Here is a 15736-nt window from a genome sequence, read left to right as displayed (position 1 = left end):
CTATCGCAAGAACAAAAAACCAAACACCGCATATTCTCACTCATAGCTGGGAATTGAACAATGAGAACACATGGACACAGGAAGGGGAACATCACACTTCGGGGACTGTTGTGGGGTCGGGGGAGGGGGGAGGGATAGCATTGGGAGATATACCTAATGCTAGATGACGAGTTGGTGGGTGCAGCGCACCAGCATGGCACATGTATACATATGTAACTTACCTGCACGTTGCGCACATGTACCATAGAGCCTAAAGTATAGTAGTAGTAATAATAATAATAATAATAATAAAAAGAAAAAAAAAATCAGATCTCGTGAGAACTCACTTACTATCACAAGAACAGCATGGAATTAACTGCCCCCAATATTCAATTACCTCCCACTAGGTCCCTCACACGACACATGGGGATTATGGAATCTACAGTTCAAGATGAGAGTTGGATAGTGACACAGCCAAACCATATCGGTAAGGTAAGTATGTTAATGGCAAAATCAAGATCTAAATTTAAAATTGCCTAAATCTAAAGCCGTGTTTTTAATCTCCAAGTCATACTAATTGGCATACCTGCCTAAAAGAAGACAAAATCATTGTTTATAAATGTTACACATAAATATTGTATGTACATTATCATTCAGACTATCACTGCCCTAATAATTGATAATATATTTTAAAATCAGTTAGTATACTTATTACTATCATTATTATATATTTTTCCATTCAACCTGAGAAGAAATCTTGTACAAATGCTCACCAAGTTCTTTGGGAATACCTCAAGGGTGCTGAACTGCATTTTCTGAAACAGACTTGAATATTTAAATGCAGTGTCAATAAATGCAGTTTGAAAATGTAATGGGAAAATTTAAAGTAGAGAAAATAAGATTATGTATTTTTGGCCTCAGTGGAGATACTTTATCACATTCCTAGAGCAAATGAGAAATTGCTGCAAAAAAAATTATCATCTCTAACAGTCTACACTGTTCATAGATTTAGTTGTCAATAGTGGGAGTGCAATCAAAGCTCTTTAAAACAAAGACTGAAAGAATATTAACATAATGGAATGCTAGTAAGTTGATTGTTACTTACCCTTAATTTTTCGACTTGCCTTATCACAGGTATTTCCACTAAGCTGCCTGTGATTTTAAAGTTGCAGGACAGATATATCTGTCCACAAATTGTATTTAACGAACAAAAGTGTACAACAAATTTTGTAGCAATAGGGAAACCTGTGAACTAGGAGAAATAGTGCCCCATACCCTTTTCTCATGAGCCCTTCCCTCACCCACATCATCTTCATGCTTCCTCATCCACAGAAAAAGGTGTACAAGTACAAGCAATAGTATGTGCCAACAAGGAAGGACGAAGCATTGAGCCAGCATTACCCAGGTAAACCAAATGTGCCATAGAAAATATAAATGATGTTCAAAAGGAGCACTTAAAAAGAGAATAAATTTAATAATGAATTAAGATCCCAAGAAAAAAAGAATATATGGAAGACAGTATGAAAACCATGTAAGCTCTGAAAGCTTAAGTCTGCACGGAAGAAAGGTGAAGGAATATTAACGTAATGAAATAATTTTATTATTGTTCACAGTGTATTTACTTTCCATTTATAACATCATAGATATTCCCACTAAGTTGCCTGTTATTTTAACTTGCAGGGCAAAATGCCCCCACCTATAATTTCATTTAGTAAGCTTACTTTATCTGTGAGCTTTTGTACTTAAATGTTACACATGAAGGAGTTGGGAATAGACTACAACCTCTCTCCTCCACTCCCAATTCCAAATTAACAAGAATAGAATAATAACTGTTCCTGTTTGAAAGTTCAGGTGATTTCTCCTAAACTAAATAAAAGTGGCCAAGGTCTAGATATTGTACAAATTGCCAGAAGTCATTTATATAATAGCTTGAATGGGGAGTTAATTCCCACTTACACCAAAAAAAAAAAGAAAAAAAAAGGTGAAGAAAACATAATGTTTGTTCTTTACATATGGTCAAAACAAGATTTCCATCCAACTATTTCCCTCAAGGTACACTTTGAGAAGTAAAAAATGTGGTTGACATCTCCTAAGGAGATCCTCCCAAATTTTATTCCTCCCTTGTTCGAGCTGCCACTGTAGCCAGCAGCTCTGCGTGAGCTGTGGTCCCTCTCACACAGGCACATCATGACTGCAGCTTTCTTCTTGCCTGTGCCATATGCTCCTTGTGCTTTGCCCTGGTACTCCCTTGTTGAGGACTCAGTGATACTGTATTCTTCCAAACTCCCATAGATGAACGCAAAAGGGAGGGGAATTTACCACTCTGTAAAGCACACAATTATCCAGGGGCAGTTAGAAGTTAGTGGATACACTCTTGCTTTTTCACCTTCCCAGAGGACTTTCCTGAGACACATGTATATGGCTTCTCATTAAATGGTCCAACAATATCAAATAGACTCACATAGTAGAAATCAGCTCAATAGAACATCTCCATGTTGACTCACTCTCCAGACCTATTACTCTCCTTGTCCCTCAGTTATACTCCCTGGGCTTGCACTCCTTAATTAAGTAAAAATCGGTAAGCCTTTCTCTCAGGCTCTGCTTAGTTTGGGGAAATTGGACTAAGTCAAAAGGAGAGATAAGGTTCTTTAATTCATTGATTGATTCACTGAGTGAAGAATACAAGCTAAGAAAAGGAAGAAGTAGCTTTCACATGCTTCATGTATTGCTTCAAAAAACATTCTTGAAGCAACTACTAAATTTCAAGAACTGTACTTAGTGCTGTGGATACAGTGATGCATAAGAAGACACTGCCTCTGCCCTCAAGTTCCTCTGCCTTACCATCCCTTTGAAAAGACATAAAAATCAAATAAAGAAACAAATAATACGAAATTCTGATAAGTGCTAGGAAGGTAATAAACCAGCATTCTGAGATAAAAAATAGATAAAGAAGAGACTTTTTTCAATAGGGCTGCATTGGGGGATGTTTAACAGAATTCTTAGCTGCAAGCAACAGAAGCTGACTCTAGCTGGTTGCCAGAAAATATTGGAAGTTTATCAGGTAGCTTGCAACATTGTTGGGAGGAACAGGCTCTGACACCAAATTCCAGGACACCACTTAAAACTGCACAATAGAACTGGCCTGATGAAATAGCTGCTGATGTTCCTTTTGATCCACCACAACCAGAGTGAATCATCTTTGGTGTCCACCAATGTCACTTTGGTATGAAGAACTTGACTTTCCAAACACTGGAAAACTGCTGCAACTTCCACCATTTTCACCAGAGCCAGACATCTCTATTGCTTTCAGTGATGGGCAAAAGGGAAGCACCACTCAAAGCGTTTGGGAGGTTATTGGGACTGTGCCTGATTGGTGGGCCTTGCTCATCTGTCTGCTTCCTAATGCATGGAAACCTGGGATTTTTTGAGTTTTGGTTTATGTTGTGCAGGTGGAACTTACGATGAGAAGGATTCCCTTGAATACAGAAAAGGCAGCCATATAGGACAGATGCCCATAAGGAGAGTTACAAAGACCTTGGGGAAGAAAGGAGTTACAGAGTAAGGAATTAATAGGTTATACCCCGATCTGGACAGGAATATAATAGGGTTACATTAAAGAGATGATGTAGCTGGATCACAGAGGACAAGGGCAAAAATGTCACGTGATGAGTTTTGAAAGCTGGGCAGGGCCACGTCAGGCAGACCTCACCTTTAAATACTCTTTAAACATTGTCTCTGTCTTGCTACTCTCAATTCTGACTGTTTTCAGTAGTGAAATAGTTTGGAGTCTCCATAAACCACAACTGTGAACTTGGAAACTCATTTTCTCTGCATCGTAAGGAGTTCAGGCACTCAATAAATATTCATGGAGAATGAATGGATGCCACACAAAAATGAATTTTCATATAAAGGTTTAGGTTTTAAAATTGGAATATTTTAATAAGGGCTGGCCATTTTCATTTGGATGCTAATATTCTGAAAATTCATAGTATGTGACTAATAATCATGTTCTCTAACTATGATATTTTGAAAAATAGAACTACAAAATATTTTAGTGCACGTCGTTTTTAGGTAAACTATAACCATATGCATATTTTCCTAAATTGCAATATAAATCTACAAATAATTATTTATGGAACTGAAAAATTTGCTAAAGAGTTTCTGTATACATTCAGTTTTATATCCCCCAAAATTAGATTTTAAACACTTTTTTCAGAAACTCAATCTTCGGCAATATTTAAGGACAAATACTATGTCACCTTAAGGCATTGGAACTATTAATATGTACTGTGTGAGATAGCTCTATGACATCATAAAGCTATTTTATATAATATGTATTAATACCTACAACCTTTTATTCTATATCTGAAATGTCACATAGTATAGAAGCATATAAATTGTTTACATTGGGAAGAAATCTGCTTTTTTACGTAGCAAATAATAAACTTAATTTGAAATTCTGCTAACTGCCACATATTTTCTGAGTTTAGGGTAAGAGATTACTTCAATAATAATGATAGTATTAGCCAAGCAATAGCATACAGCAGCATGGTAGCATAGGATATTACATTTGCTCCTCACATCAGTAAGGCGGTTATAATTTCCATTTTAGAGATAAGAAAATGATGGTTCACAGAGGGTTACTGACCTTCCAAATAGTGTCAATCTAAAGTCATAAAGCAATGTCACATAGCTACATGGAATACATGGGGTAAGGAATTCCAGCCAGGTCCTTGATCAATGAGTCTGATGCTCCTATTTATTTTTCCACTATACAACCAGATTATGAACATTCTTTAATAAACATCTCTGCTGGCTTGAAAATATTAAAATAATTTCATAAATAGCTACTTTATAACTACTCATAGTAACAAGGCCACTCTGAATCATGTTTTAACCAAATCTAGATTGAAAGTTGCTTTCCCCATTTTTCTTCACATCTGATGGAGAAATAGTCACACAGAGCAAAGGAGTTCATTCTCACTCAGGAATTTTCCTGGGTGAAAAGAACAGTCAAGGGTAAAGTCACCTCGAAGGCAGAGCTCCTTCATGTCACTCCTAGGAAAATCCCCAGGAGACAGAGCACATGCCCAAAAAGTCGTTCCAGGTACTGAGATGCCATGCATTGCCACACATTGTTAGATGCCACACATTGTCACTTGATATGACTTATTGTATCATTGATTCTAATATGAAACTGTATCATTTCCAAAATGATGAGCAAGGCTGAACCCCAAAAGCATAATACTCACTATGTCTAGATCTTTCACAGAGGAGCAGGGACAGTATTAAGAGAAAAGAGTGGTATTTACTAAATAAACCACATCATATGCCAGCACAGTGACATGAGACATCAATCATATTCACTGCTCACATCAGGCAATGTGGTAAAGACCTCCTTCCACTGGGTGATACAGGAGGAGAACTATTCAGAGAAGGTATTCATAATCTAGGGCTATATGTCGAACAAATGTAAGTGTGGCAAGAAATTGTTAGCTACAAAACCTTGCTTTCTTAAGTTCCTATATTTCTCTTGAATCTAACCCTTAACCATCTATCACACTACTTGCCTCCGGCTAGGAGGCCCCCAGAGGTTTCTCATGTGTGTTCCCAGACATTATTTTTCTGCAGCTGTTAAAATAATAATGAGGTTCTTTGTACTTCTTAATGTGCTGAAACCACAAAGGTGTTGTGTGTTAATAAACAACACTTGAGACAACCAACTTTCATCAAGCAGCAAGCTCTTGAGAATTTCTCAATGATACATTATAAAAATTGAGAAGAAAGCACCTAGATTCCTTTCTGAATTAAGAGGATCTACATTTTTTATTGTCTTCTAGTTCTGTTTAATTACCAGAATATCCTGGTTTCCTTATACTTTATATTTGTATTAGATTTTTTGAGTCATATATAAAGTTATTATCACCATTTCTTCCATATGTCACCACGGAAGCTATTTCAACTTGGTCTTCAATTTTGTAGATCTGCAAGTCTGATGTGATTAGTTCACCCAGAGGACAAACTCATGCCAACAAAATTAGCAAATACTACTTTCTAAATTAAATGCCAATCTATTAACTTTCTAATAGAGCATATTTATTATCTAGGGACATAAATATGAATGTGTGTAGCATACCATGAATGGACATTTTCAGTCATTTTGATTTATGATTATGCCTTTATCAATATCTCTATTTTCCCAGTAATATCAGTGTTCAAGAAACTTGGCTTTCCCTACTTTATTAGTAAAAAGAGTTATAACACAAAATATGCTTACCAAAGTCATGTAAGCCACATACAATGGAAAAGTGCCAACATTTATTTGATGATTTATTTGATGATTGATTTACAGATGACAACGTTTCTGATGTTTTCGTCTCATTGAAATGAAGGAGATGGACACAAAAAATTGCATAGAGAGACATAAATCACTTTCTTCATTTGTGATCTTTCAGCAATTATATTAAAGAATCAATGTAGACGCTCAGGCAACTGAACCACATCTGTCTTTCAAAAGTCCTCAGATGAGAAGCCAGAGTGACTTCTGCCTCAACTAGCGTTCAAAATGAATTATTAATATTATTTCTACTGAAACAAGTCATATTTTGAATAAAAGAGAGAAAAGTTGAAAGAAAAAAATAAGAGAATGAAGTAAAGTGGATTTTTAGTGATTTTTAGATTTCAACCTACCTTCACATCATTACACATTTTCTACTTCCAACAAATAAAATATTTCCTCTTTAATCTCATCAAGAAAGTATAACATACCACCTCACATATTTAATTCCAAAATTAATGTCTTTAAAGGGTAAATGTCAGAAAAGTAAAGTATAATATCATAGCTTATAATCACCTCACAATATGGGTTATAGTCTTCATCAAAGCATTAATAATCAAAAGCAAAGGTAAGAATCATCCAAAACTAAGAGGTCTACTACAGTCTTTTTGGATCTGCTTTCTACATAGTTTATACAGGTTTTTTTCCTTATTATCTTTTTTTTATTTAAGATTATTTTAAGGTATTTTTTATTCTCTGGTCATCCATAAGAATGAAATGGCTGATACAAAGTATATCAGGTTTTATAGCATGCACAGGAATAATAGAGGCTTAAATACAAAAGAGACTTGAATGTAACTAATGAAAAAGTAAAACAAACATCCAAATAAGTATCTTAGAAGATAAATGCAAATGACTTATATCATCATCTTATAATAAACTCATTATGTATATAAGTAGTTGTTTTATCATTTACAAGTTTTTAATTGCAAATCTTGTTTTCTTGCCTCCAGTATTCTACCGAAAATTATTCAAAACTAGCCATAATTATTCTTTTCTTTATTTTATAAAATATACCTGCTATTATTGACTTAGTTGAATATATCTAACACGCAAAGCAGTATATAGAATACCCAGAGAATAATTGCTATTTCTTAGACTAAGATGGATTTATCATTAATTGGATGAATTGTCTCATAAATAGGTCCAAAAAATAAAGAATCAGCACTTTTGTGTAGGAAACTGGAGACTTTAAAGTCACTATTTTTAGTGTTTTTGAGTCTACACACTGGTGTGTCGAGGGTGGGATGTGAGCCTATGGCACCAAAGAAAGCTGGAGCTATCTGCTATGACGCAGCTTTTCCTGGTTATTTTATTTCATTCTCTACAAAGGAATTCTGTCCTAAAACAAATTTCAAAAATATTTTCTATTTTAAAAAAATCACCAAAACAATCATGAATGCCATGTCTTTATTTTGCATAATAGGATAATAGCTAGTTCCATTTGGCAATCAATTTCAACTCTTCTCTGACCAACAGGTTTGTTGGAAATTAATTGATATGCATGTATATGTATGTTTGTGTATATATATGTATGTATCTGTTATATCCTGAAGCTCTGTGGTCTGCTTTTCCTCCTGCTTCTTCTGCTACATATTTCAGGCATTTTCAGCTAATCCACACAGGCCCAAGTGCTTAACTGGGTACCAAGTCCTAGAGACAAGTTGCAGTACAACATGGGCCTTCTAATGTTTGCTAAATGAAATAATTTATTTGTTTGAATTCTACAAATCCTGGTGCAATGGTAGACCAACAACTACTCCCTGAGCTCCACAACTCTCAGCCTGGGATCAGAGAGTTTGGGTTTTTATTGACAATTTTGGTTCTCCTGTTATATAATGCTTTGCAACTAATTCCTAGACATGTCATTCCCAGGAGAAGATTCCATCTACAGTCTAAGCAAGGTTTTTTGGGCATTTAAGCTGTGAGGAAATAGATTTTAGTTTGAGCACTGGGCTTTAGAAATAAGCTAACCTCAAATGTGTTCTATCTAGCTCCTACCTTATCTCTACCCCTGAATTGAATTCAATTGAATTTTAATTATTCCTGGATCATAGGCATTACATTTATATTTTGATGATAAAATTGAGTTGGCTTTCTTTGGAGTTTAGCTTTTATATAACCAATCTTGGATGGTCTGATCATTAAGAATGACTCATATTTAGGTGAGTATATGATGAATATAAGCGTTTGTTTTCCTTATCCTGAGAGTTCCCTTTGGGGATCAACATAGTAGAAATTATTTGGCGTTAGTGCTTGTATAAAAGGCTAATTAGAGGACTAAGACAGGAAAAGTACAAGACAAACCTGTACAATCTTATGATACCAGGAAGTAAGGAAATTTTTTAAAATCGTGGAGACACATCCAAAGGACACGGGAGTCAACTTGAAGGAGCTGTCAACAGCCGAAGCTGGAACAATTAGTGGAAACAAACAATGAGAGTAATATATTATAATCTGTAGAATTAAGCAAATATCCATGAGTTTATACCAATATAAGTAAATAATTGAATAAATAAATAAATAAATGGGGGAAAGGAAAAGTTCTTCCTTACCGCAAAATTCCAATTAGTAAATGTATAAGAAATGACAGAAATAGAAACTTTACCATTTGTCAATACCACATTAATAATTGTTTTAGGCAAGAGTCTTCAATAGATGTTAAAATTAATTGGCAAAATTATGATGAGAGAGAATATTTACATAGTCTGCAAGTATATTGCCTTGGCATAATACTAATTACAAAGAGAAGTGTAGTAACAGTAACTCTATAGGGGAGAAACCTGGCAGGCACTACCGTAACCAAGTGATCAAAATTATCACAATGGGACAATTGGTACTACGTGCCTCCTGAAATGATGTGCTTAAAAAATTTCAACATCACTTCTTCATATTTTTACCAAAAATATATAACCTAAATTTAGTCAAGAGGAAACATTAGACAAATTCAAATTGAGGACCATTTTACAAAATAACTGAACAATACTCTTCAAAAGTGTCAAGGTGATGAAAGACAAAACAAGTTGCGGAAGTGCCTCAGATTAAAAAAGACTAAGGCAACAGCAATCAATGCAATGTGTGCTTCCAGACCGATGCCTGATGACTGGGTCATATTCAGATCAGTGAGAAAGTTGCCAAGATTTGAACGAGATATGAAGATTAGCTAATAGTATTGCATCAATACTAATTTCCTAGTTTTGATCATTGTATTGTGGACATAAGATGAGAATATGTGGAAAATTTATTTGAAGTATACGTAGGCATTATCTGATTGTCTGCAAGTCTGAAACTATTTCAAAAATAAAAGTTAGAAAAATGTTAAAAATCATAAAATAAATTTTTGACTTTGAACATATTTGCATCTTCCTGACCTTTTTTTAGGGGCCAATTCAGGAAGGTCTTCTCTTAGGTGGCTTCAGACTAGGCAAGAATTTCTAGCTACCATAATCTATTTTTACTAATCATTTGGTCTCCTAATAAAGGCAATCTCCACTCCATTCTTCATACCATAGCCAGAATGATATTTTCAAACCCCTACAATGAGCATGTTTCCTGCCTACATTAACTTCTAGTTTCTCGAAAAATTAAGATGCCATATGACAGGTAAGAGGGTCTTTTCAGTGATAGTTTCTCCTCCTACAGTGTGCCTCTTTCTTTTCTTTAACATATTAATTCTACTAATTATTCAGATACCAGCTTAAACCCTCTCTGATTTTCTCGACTTGGTCAAACACTGTTATCAGACACCATAGCATATGGTTCTCTCCTTTTTCACATGTCAGTTATAATTTCACATGTTTCTGGGGTTGTTTGATTAATGTTTGTCATTCCCACCTTACTTCAAAATTCATGAGACCTTAATGGACATTGTATCTTTAGCATTTAGCCCAAAGTAAAACATTCAGTAAATATTGGTGAATGAATGACATAAATAAGCCGTATATGAAAGTATCTATATGTGACTCTTCCAAATAAGTGAAATATGCTTTTCTAAAATTTATACATAAAAGAAAAAAAGAGTATACCCTTGTTAATATTTTACCAAATAAACATATGATTTAAAGATATTAACTTATTTGGCTCTTCTTGCTATAATACACATTTTCCGTGTCTAACAGATTTTGCAGTCACATGAAACAAGGTTTTTCTCTAAATAGTTAAGACAGAATATTGGCAGTTTTTATTTAATATCTTCACTGTTTTCAGATGGAATTTTAGTAAATTACTTGAAAAATAGATATTCTTATGTAGAATAACTTAAGTAGAAATAGAATGTCATAAAATAAAAGTACAAATTTATCAATAAAATGATCAACTTATTTGCTGTGATTGAAATTCTCATTTGTCTTAGAGTTTCCAAAGGACAGAGGCAAAGGGGAATATATTTCACACAAAGAAGGAGTCATATCATTTATTTAGAGAGTTCTATACTCACTTATTCTTGGTAAAGAAGCAATGACTCGTAAAGAAAGCAATGACTAATGACTGGTAAATGGTAAAGAAGCAATGACTGCAAATTCTCTTATGACTCTTCCTCCAGCATAGTGTCCAGCAATGCTGGACTTGAATCCTATCTTTATTAAATAAAATAGTCTGTAAAATTTGAGCGATCACTTCTGTATATGAGAACCACGTGAGGTCACAGTGAGAAGGTGGTTACCTACAAACCGGGAAACGGACCCTCCTAAGGAACCGAATCTGCCAGCACCTTGATTTTGGATATCTAGCCTCCAAAACTGTGAGAAAATACATCTGTGTCATTGAAGCCACCCAGCTTGTGGCATGTTGTTATGCCAGTCATAGCTGACTAATTCAATGAGGAAAGTATTTGGTTTGATTTTCATCTGTTCAGAGAGAACAATTTGAGAAAAAACGAAATTCATGAATTAAAATAAACAATAAATTAACCTGTGCTAGTAAGATAAGGAATTCAGTGAATACACTGTCCAGAACTTACCGTTAACGTGTTAATTATCAAAAGGCCTAACCTCTGCACTACTTGCTATTGAATATTTTAAGTGCCCTATATCTTCGTTTCAGGGCACCTGCTTTTGCTTTAGTTAGATATGAGACAGTGAAAGCAAATTCCCTCTGGTCTAATTAAAGGTATAGTTAATTTATCCCTTTTTTGCAACACAAATAACAAAGTTCTGATTAATCATCTCTAGAGCAAAAGTAAATACTCTGCTTCATTTAATTAAAAATTAAATTTCTCTGGAGGGTTGATTACAGCAGGGAGTCAGGCTGTGCCTCTGCTTAGGATGTGTTGTTTGCAGGACAATGTTAGAGACAGACCTTGGGGACTTGTGCATCAGTATAAACAAGAATATGCTCAGACATTCAATGAGGTATATCCACATTTTCATTCTCAACAGGGAATGGGTGTAGAGAAAGAGGCCAAGGGGATGCTCAAGAATTTTGAAATTATTAAGGCCTGAGACTCCAGTTGCATTCATTATCCTGAGAACAGCTATTCAGGTAGCCCCACTAGAAGAAAAACCTAGTAAGCTGTTTTAAACATAAACAGCCATGCTGCATAGGCTCAGCTTAAATGGTAAAGAGAGGTTTTATAACGGCATAATTACCAAACATTGTAGAATTACCTTGATATAACCATATGCCATTATAAACAACTATTACATCAGAAGGAACATCGCATCTTCTAGTCCTTTGCCCATGTGTAACTCTTCACTTTCTAAAGAAGAGATAGTATCTCAGGTAAGGGCATACTAAAAATTTAATCTTTAAAGCAGAAATCAGAAGCTTTAATTGATTCAAGAACCAGGCAGATAACATAAAGGAGAAAACAAGCTTGTTATAAATAAAAACTGGGGGACACTAGAGACTGTAATCCCCTGGAGAGCATTGATTTTCTTGGTTAGTAAGAGGTTGAGGGAGTCAGGAGCTCCCCAGCAACAGGCTATCCCCATTGTGCATGCAGGCAGGAAGGCACATTCAATTTAGCGTGATTTTTCAAAACAAAGTGGATATCCACACTTTTAATATAAAGTGTTTATTCTTTCATGTTTGTCTTAATGATTGTAAAACTATGTTTACAATAAACAAAGCACTCTGCACACCTTATTCAGCGAGAGTACCACCCTTGCATTTGTGATCTCTGCTTGAAAAACTAAAATTGAGCAATTTTTGGTTCTCCATTATAGAGGCAGCCTGATATAGTAGAGGGAATACTGCACTAAGACTCTGGAGCCCCTGACACGTGTGCTGTCACAGTTCCTGATTAGTAGTGTTTTCCAGATCCTAGTTGTACTATCATGAACCTTAGGGCCTTGGTCTAAACACTTGGTGGATTAAATGACACGGGTTCCACAGTTCCTTTCAGCATCACCATTCATTGCATCTCAACAAGTTCAGGAAGAGAACTTCAAGGCCACATCATGCAGTTCCTCATCCAATGTTTGAAATATATTTATCAGGAAAGTGCTGGGGACTGAATGTGTGTCCCTTCAAAATTCATATGCTGAAACTCTGATCCCCAAGGTGATGGTATGTAGAGATGAGGCCTCCGGAAGGTAATTAGGATATGAGGATGGAGCCTCATGATGGGATTAGTGCCCTTATAAGAAGACACAGAGAGCTTGCTTCCTCTCTCTGTTCTCTGTCATGTGAAAACACAGCAAGAATACAACCATCTACAAACCAAGAAGACAGTCCTCACCAGACCCCAGTCATGCTGGCCCACATCTCAGACTTCTCAACCTCCAGAACTGTGAGAAGTAAACTTTTGTTTTTTAAGTCACCCATTCTATGGTACCTGGTTATAGCAGCCCGAAGAGACTCAGACATCAGGCTTTATGGTCATGCAACCTGTACAGTCACACTGGGCTCATGCTTGCAAGGGTACTGTGCTTGATTTAATGCTCTGCTGTCACTGATTTTACATTTTTCATAATTTATATACCAGAGGCTGCACATTTTCCTATGGGCCTCACATACTGTACAGTCAGTCCTGACTAGTCTCTCTTCTATGACCTATTCTATGATCTGTGTTTTATTCTATCTCTTCATTCTATGATTAGGACATTGTTTTATTTGTTTTGACCTTTTATCAATAGTTGTCTATTTATTCACATCAATACACTTCATTTTCTCAACTATAATATGGATATAATAATAATGTCTAACTCAAAAATTTGTGAGAATTGAATGAGCTATGGAAAATAAAATACCTAACATATTTCTTGGGACATAGTAGATGTTGAAAAATATTCTGTAGTCTCCCATTACTTCCTCCTAAATCAACAACTTTTTCCTAAAACGCCAGGAAGAATCATCTCCTAAGCTAAACTATTTGTAATTTGAAGAAAATGTTGCTCTAATTTTTCCTACAATTGTTAACATGATATAAAGTAGCTGAATTCATGAAGAATCAAGGAATAAGATATCTAATAATTTGAGTTAAGGATTTACTTCTCTGAATTTAGTTTAAATAAATAAAAGTACAGTTGACTCTTGAATAACTTGAGTTTGAAATGCACAGGTCCACTTACACACAGATTTTTTTTCAACCAAACGTGGATGGAAAATATGATATTCAGGGGATGTGAAGCCCATGTATAGGGAAGACTTATTTTCCTGCACAGAGATTCCTTAGGGCCAACTGTGAGACTGAAATATGCTCGGATTTTGGTATGCAGAATTCTTTCAACCAATGCTCTAGGCATACTGAGGAATGACTGTAATGTATATATGCTTCCAAAATAATACATGAACTTCATAAAAATATGCAGATTGTTGGAATTACATTTTATCATTTTATTAGAAGTACATTTTGTCTTTAAAAATTATTGAAAACTATTTATGCCTTTGGCAAATATTACAGTATTCCACGAACTGATATATAGAATCTCTTATCCCTCACTAGAATGCACTAAAACAATCCCTGTTTACAGAAAATTTACCTTTTAATATTTTTGTGCTATGACAGTTTGCTTTCAAAGTGCTGGAGAAATTACCAAGAAGGTCGTTGTATTTCTCAATGAAGAAGAATTTTATAGATATTTCAATATAAGAATTTCTTTTTATAGTGAAAGGCATAATAATCATTTCACTAAATAACAATCCCTTTCACTTACAAAACATTTTTCAGTTTGCAAACTGCTTTCACTTATGAAGTTTAAGTCTCATTAGTATGCCACTATGTATGTATAGCAATAATTATTTTCACATGCAGTTTGAAATTTTATCTTTCTAATGCAGAGAAAGAACCCGGGGTTGGAAAGGCTTTTAGTCAGCTTTTTGCAATGATCTTTTACTTACCATTCTAATTTCCTATGGCTGATTCAGATCACTTGACATATGAACACTGCAGCAGCCTACAAGACGATCTCTATCACTCCAGTCCAGTTTTCAACTTACAGCAAACTTCTTGAGTCCATACTTTTAGCAGTTAGCTATGTTCACAATAACACTGCATAACAAATGCCAAATATATCAGCAGATTTAAATATATGCATTTATTAGCTCATAAGCCTACAGGCCACCTAAGGGTTTGGTTGACCTAAGCTGGGATCATATGTGTGGTTTTACTAGTCTCAGCTGGGCTCCCTGGTAGGTGAATTGTCAGCTAGGAGATTACTGATCTTGGCTTGGTCAGTTTGGTTTGGTGGTGGTTCTGTTCAATTTGTATCTCATCTTCCTCTTGAAACCAATGTGTTTGCAAAAGTATGTTTTTCTTTTTCTTTTTTCGTTTCTTTTTTTGAGACAAAATCTCACTCTGTCACCCAGACTGACGGTGCAGTGGCATAATCTCAGTTCTCTGCAACCTCTGCCTCCCACCTCAGGTTCCTGAGTAGCTGGGACTACAGGCATGTGCCACCATACCCAGCTAATTTTTGTATTTTTGTAGAGATGGGCTTTCACCATGTTGCCCAGGCTAACCTCAAACTCCTGAGGTCAAGTGATCCACCCACCTTGGCTAGGGTTACAGGTGTAAGCCATCACACCCAGCATGTTTTTCTAATAGTGATAGAAAAAGTGAAATCGAGCAAATAGGGGCATAAAATATCACATAATACCTCCTGGAACAAACATATAGTCACTTCTACCTCCTTTCATTGTCCAAAAGAAATCATATAGCCAAACCTGGTATCAGGAGGCAGAAAAACAAAGCCAGTCCACAGCATGGGATTTGTTGTACAGATCATTTTATCACCCAGGTATTAAGCTCAGTATCCACTAGTTATTTTTCCTGATCCTTTCCCTCCTCCAAGTGTGTTGCTCCCCTCTCTGTGTCCATGTGTTCTCGTCATCAAGCTCCCACTTATAGTGAGAACATGCAGTATTTGGCTTTTTGTTCCTGTGTTAGTTTGCTAGGGAAAATGGCCTCCAGCTCCATCCATGTTCCTGCAAAGGACATGATCTCATTCTTTTGTATGGCTGCATAGTATTCCATGGTCT

At 35.6% G+C, this 15736-nt stretch overlaps 1 long non-coding RNA gene across 1 annotated transcript; it reads left to right on the top strand.

Annotated features, from left to right (window-relative positions):
* Nucleotides 1-384: 384 nt before the first annotated feature.
* On the top strand, nucleotides 385-6461 carry LOC129058844 (uncharacterized). The gene is made up of 3 exons (XR_008524258.2): nucleotides 385-471; nucleotides 1312-1384; nucleotides 6332-6461. It is a non-coding gene; the product is annotated as an uncharacterized LOC129058844 (long non-coding RNA).
* Nucleotides 6462-15736: the final 9275 nt, after the last annotated feature.

This window comes from Pongo abelii, chromosome 3, assembly GCF_028885655.2.
Source record: "Pongo abelii isolate AG06213 chromosome 3, NHGRI_mPonAbe1-v2.0_pri, whole genome shotgun sequence".
NCBI lineage: Eukaryota > Metazoa > Chordata > Mammalia > Primates > Hominidae > Pongo > Pongo abelii.
This window is presented reverse-complemented; position numbering and strand designations above follow the sequence as displayed.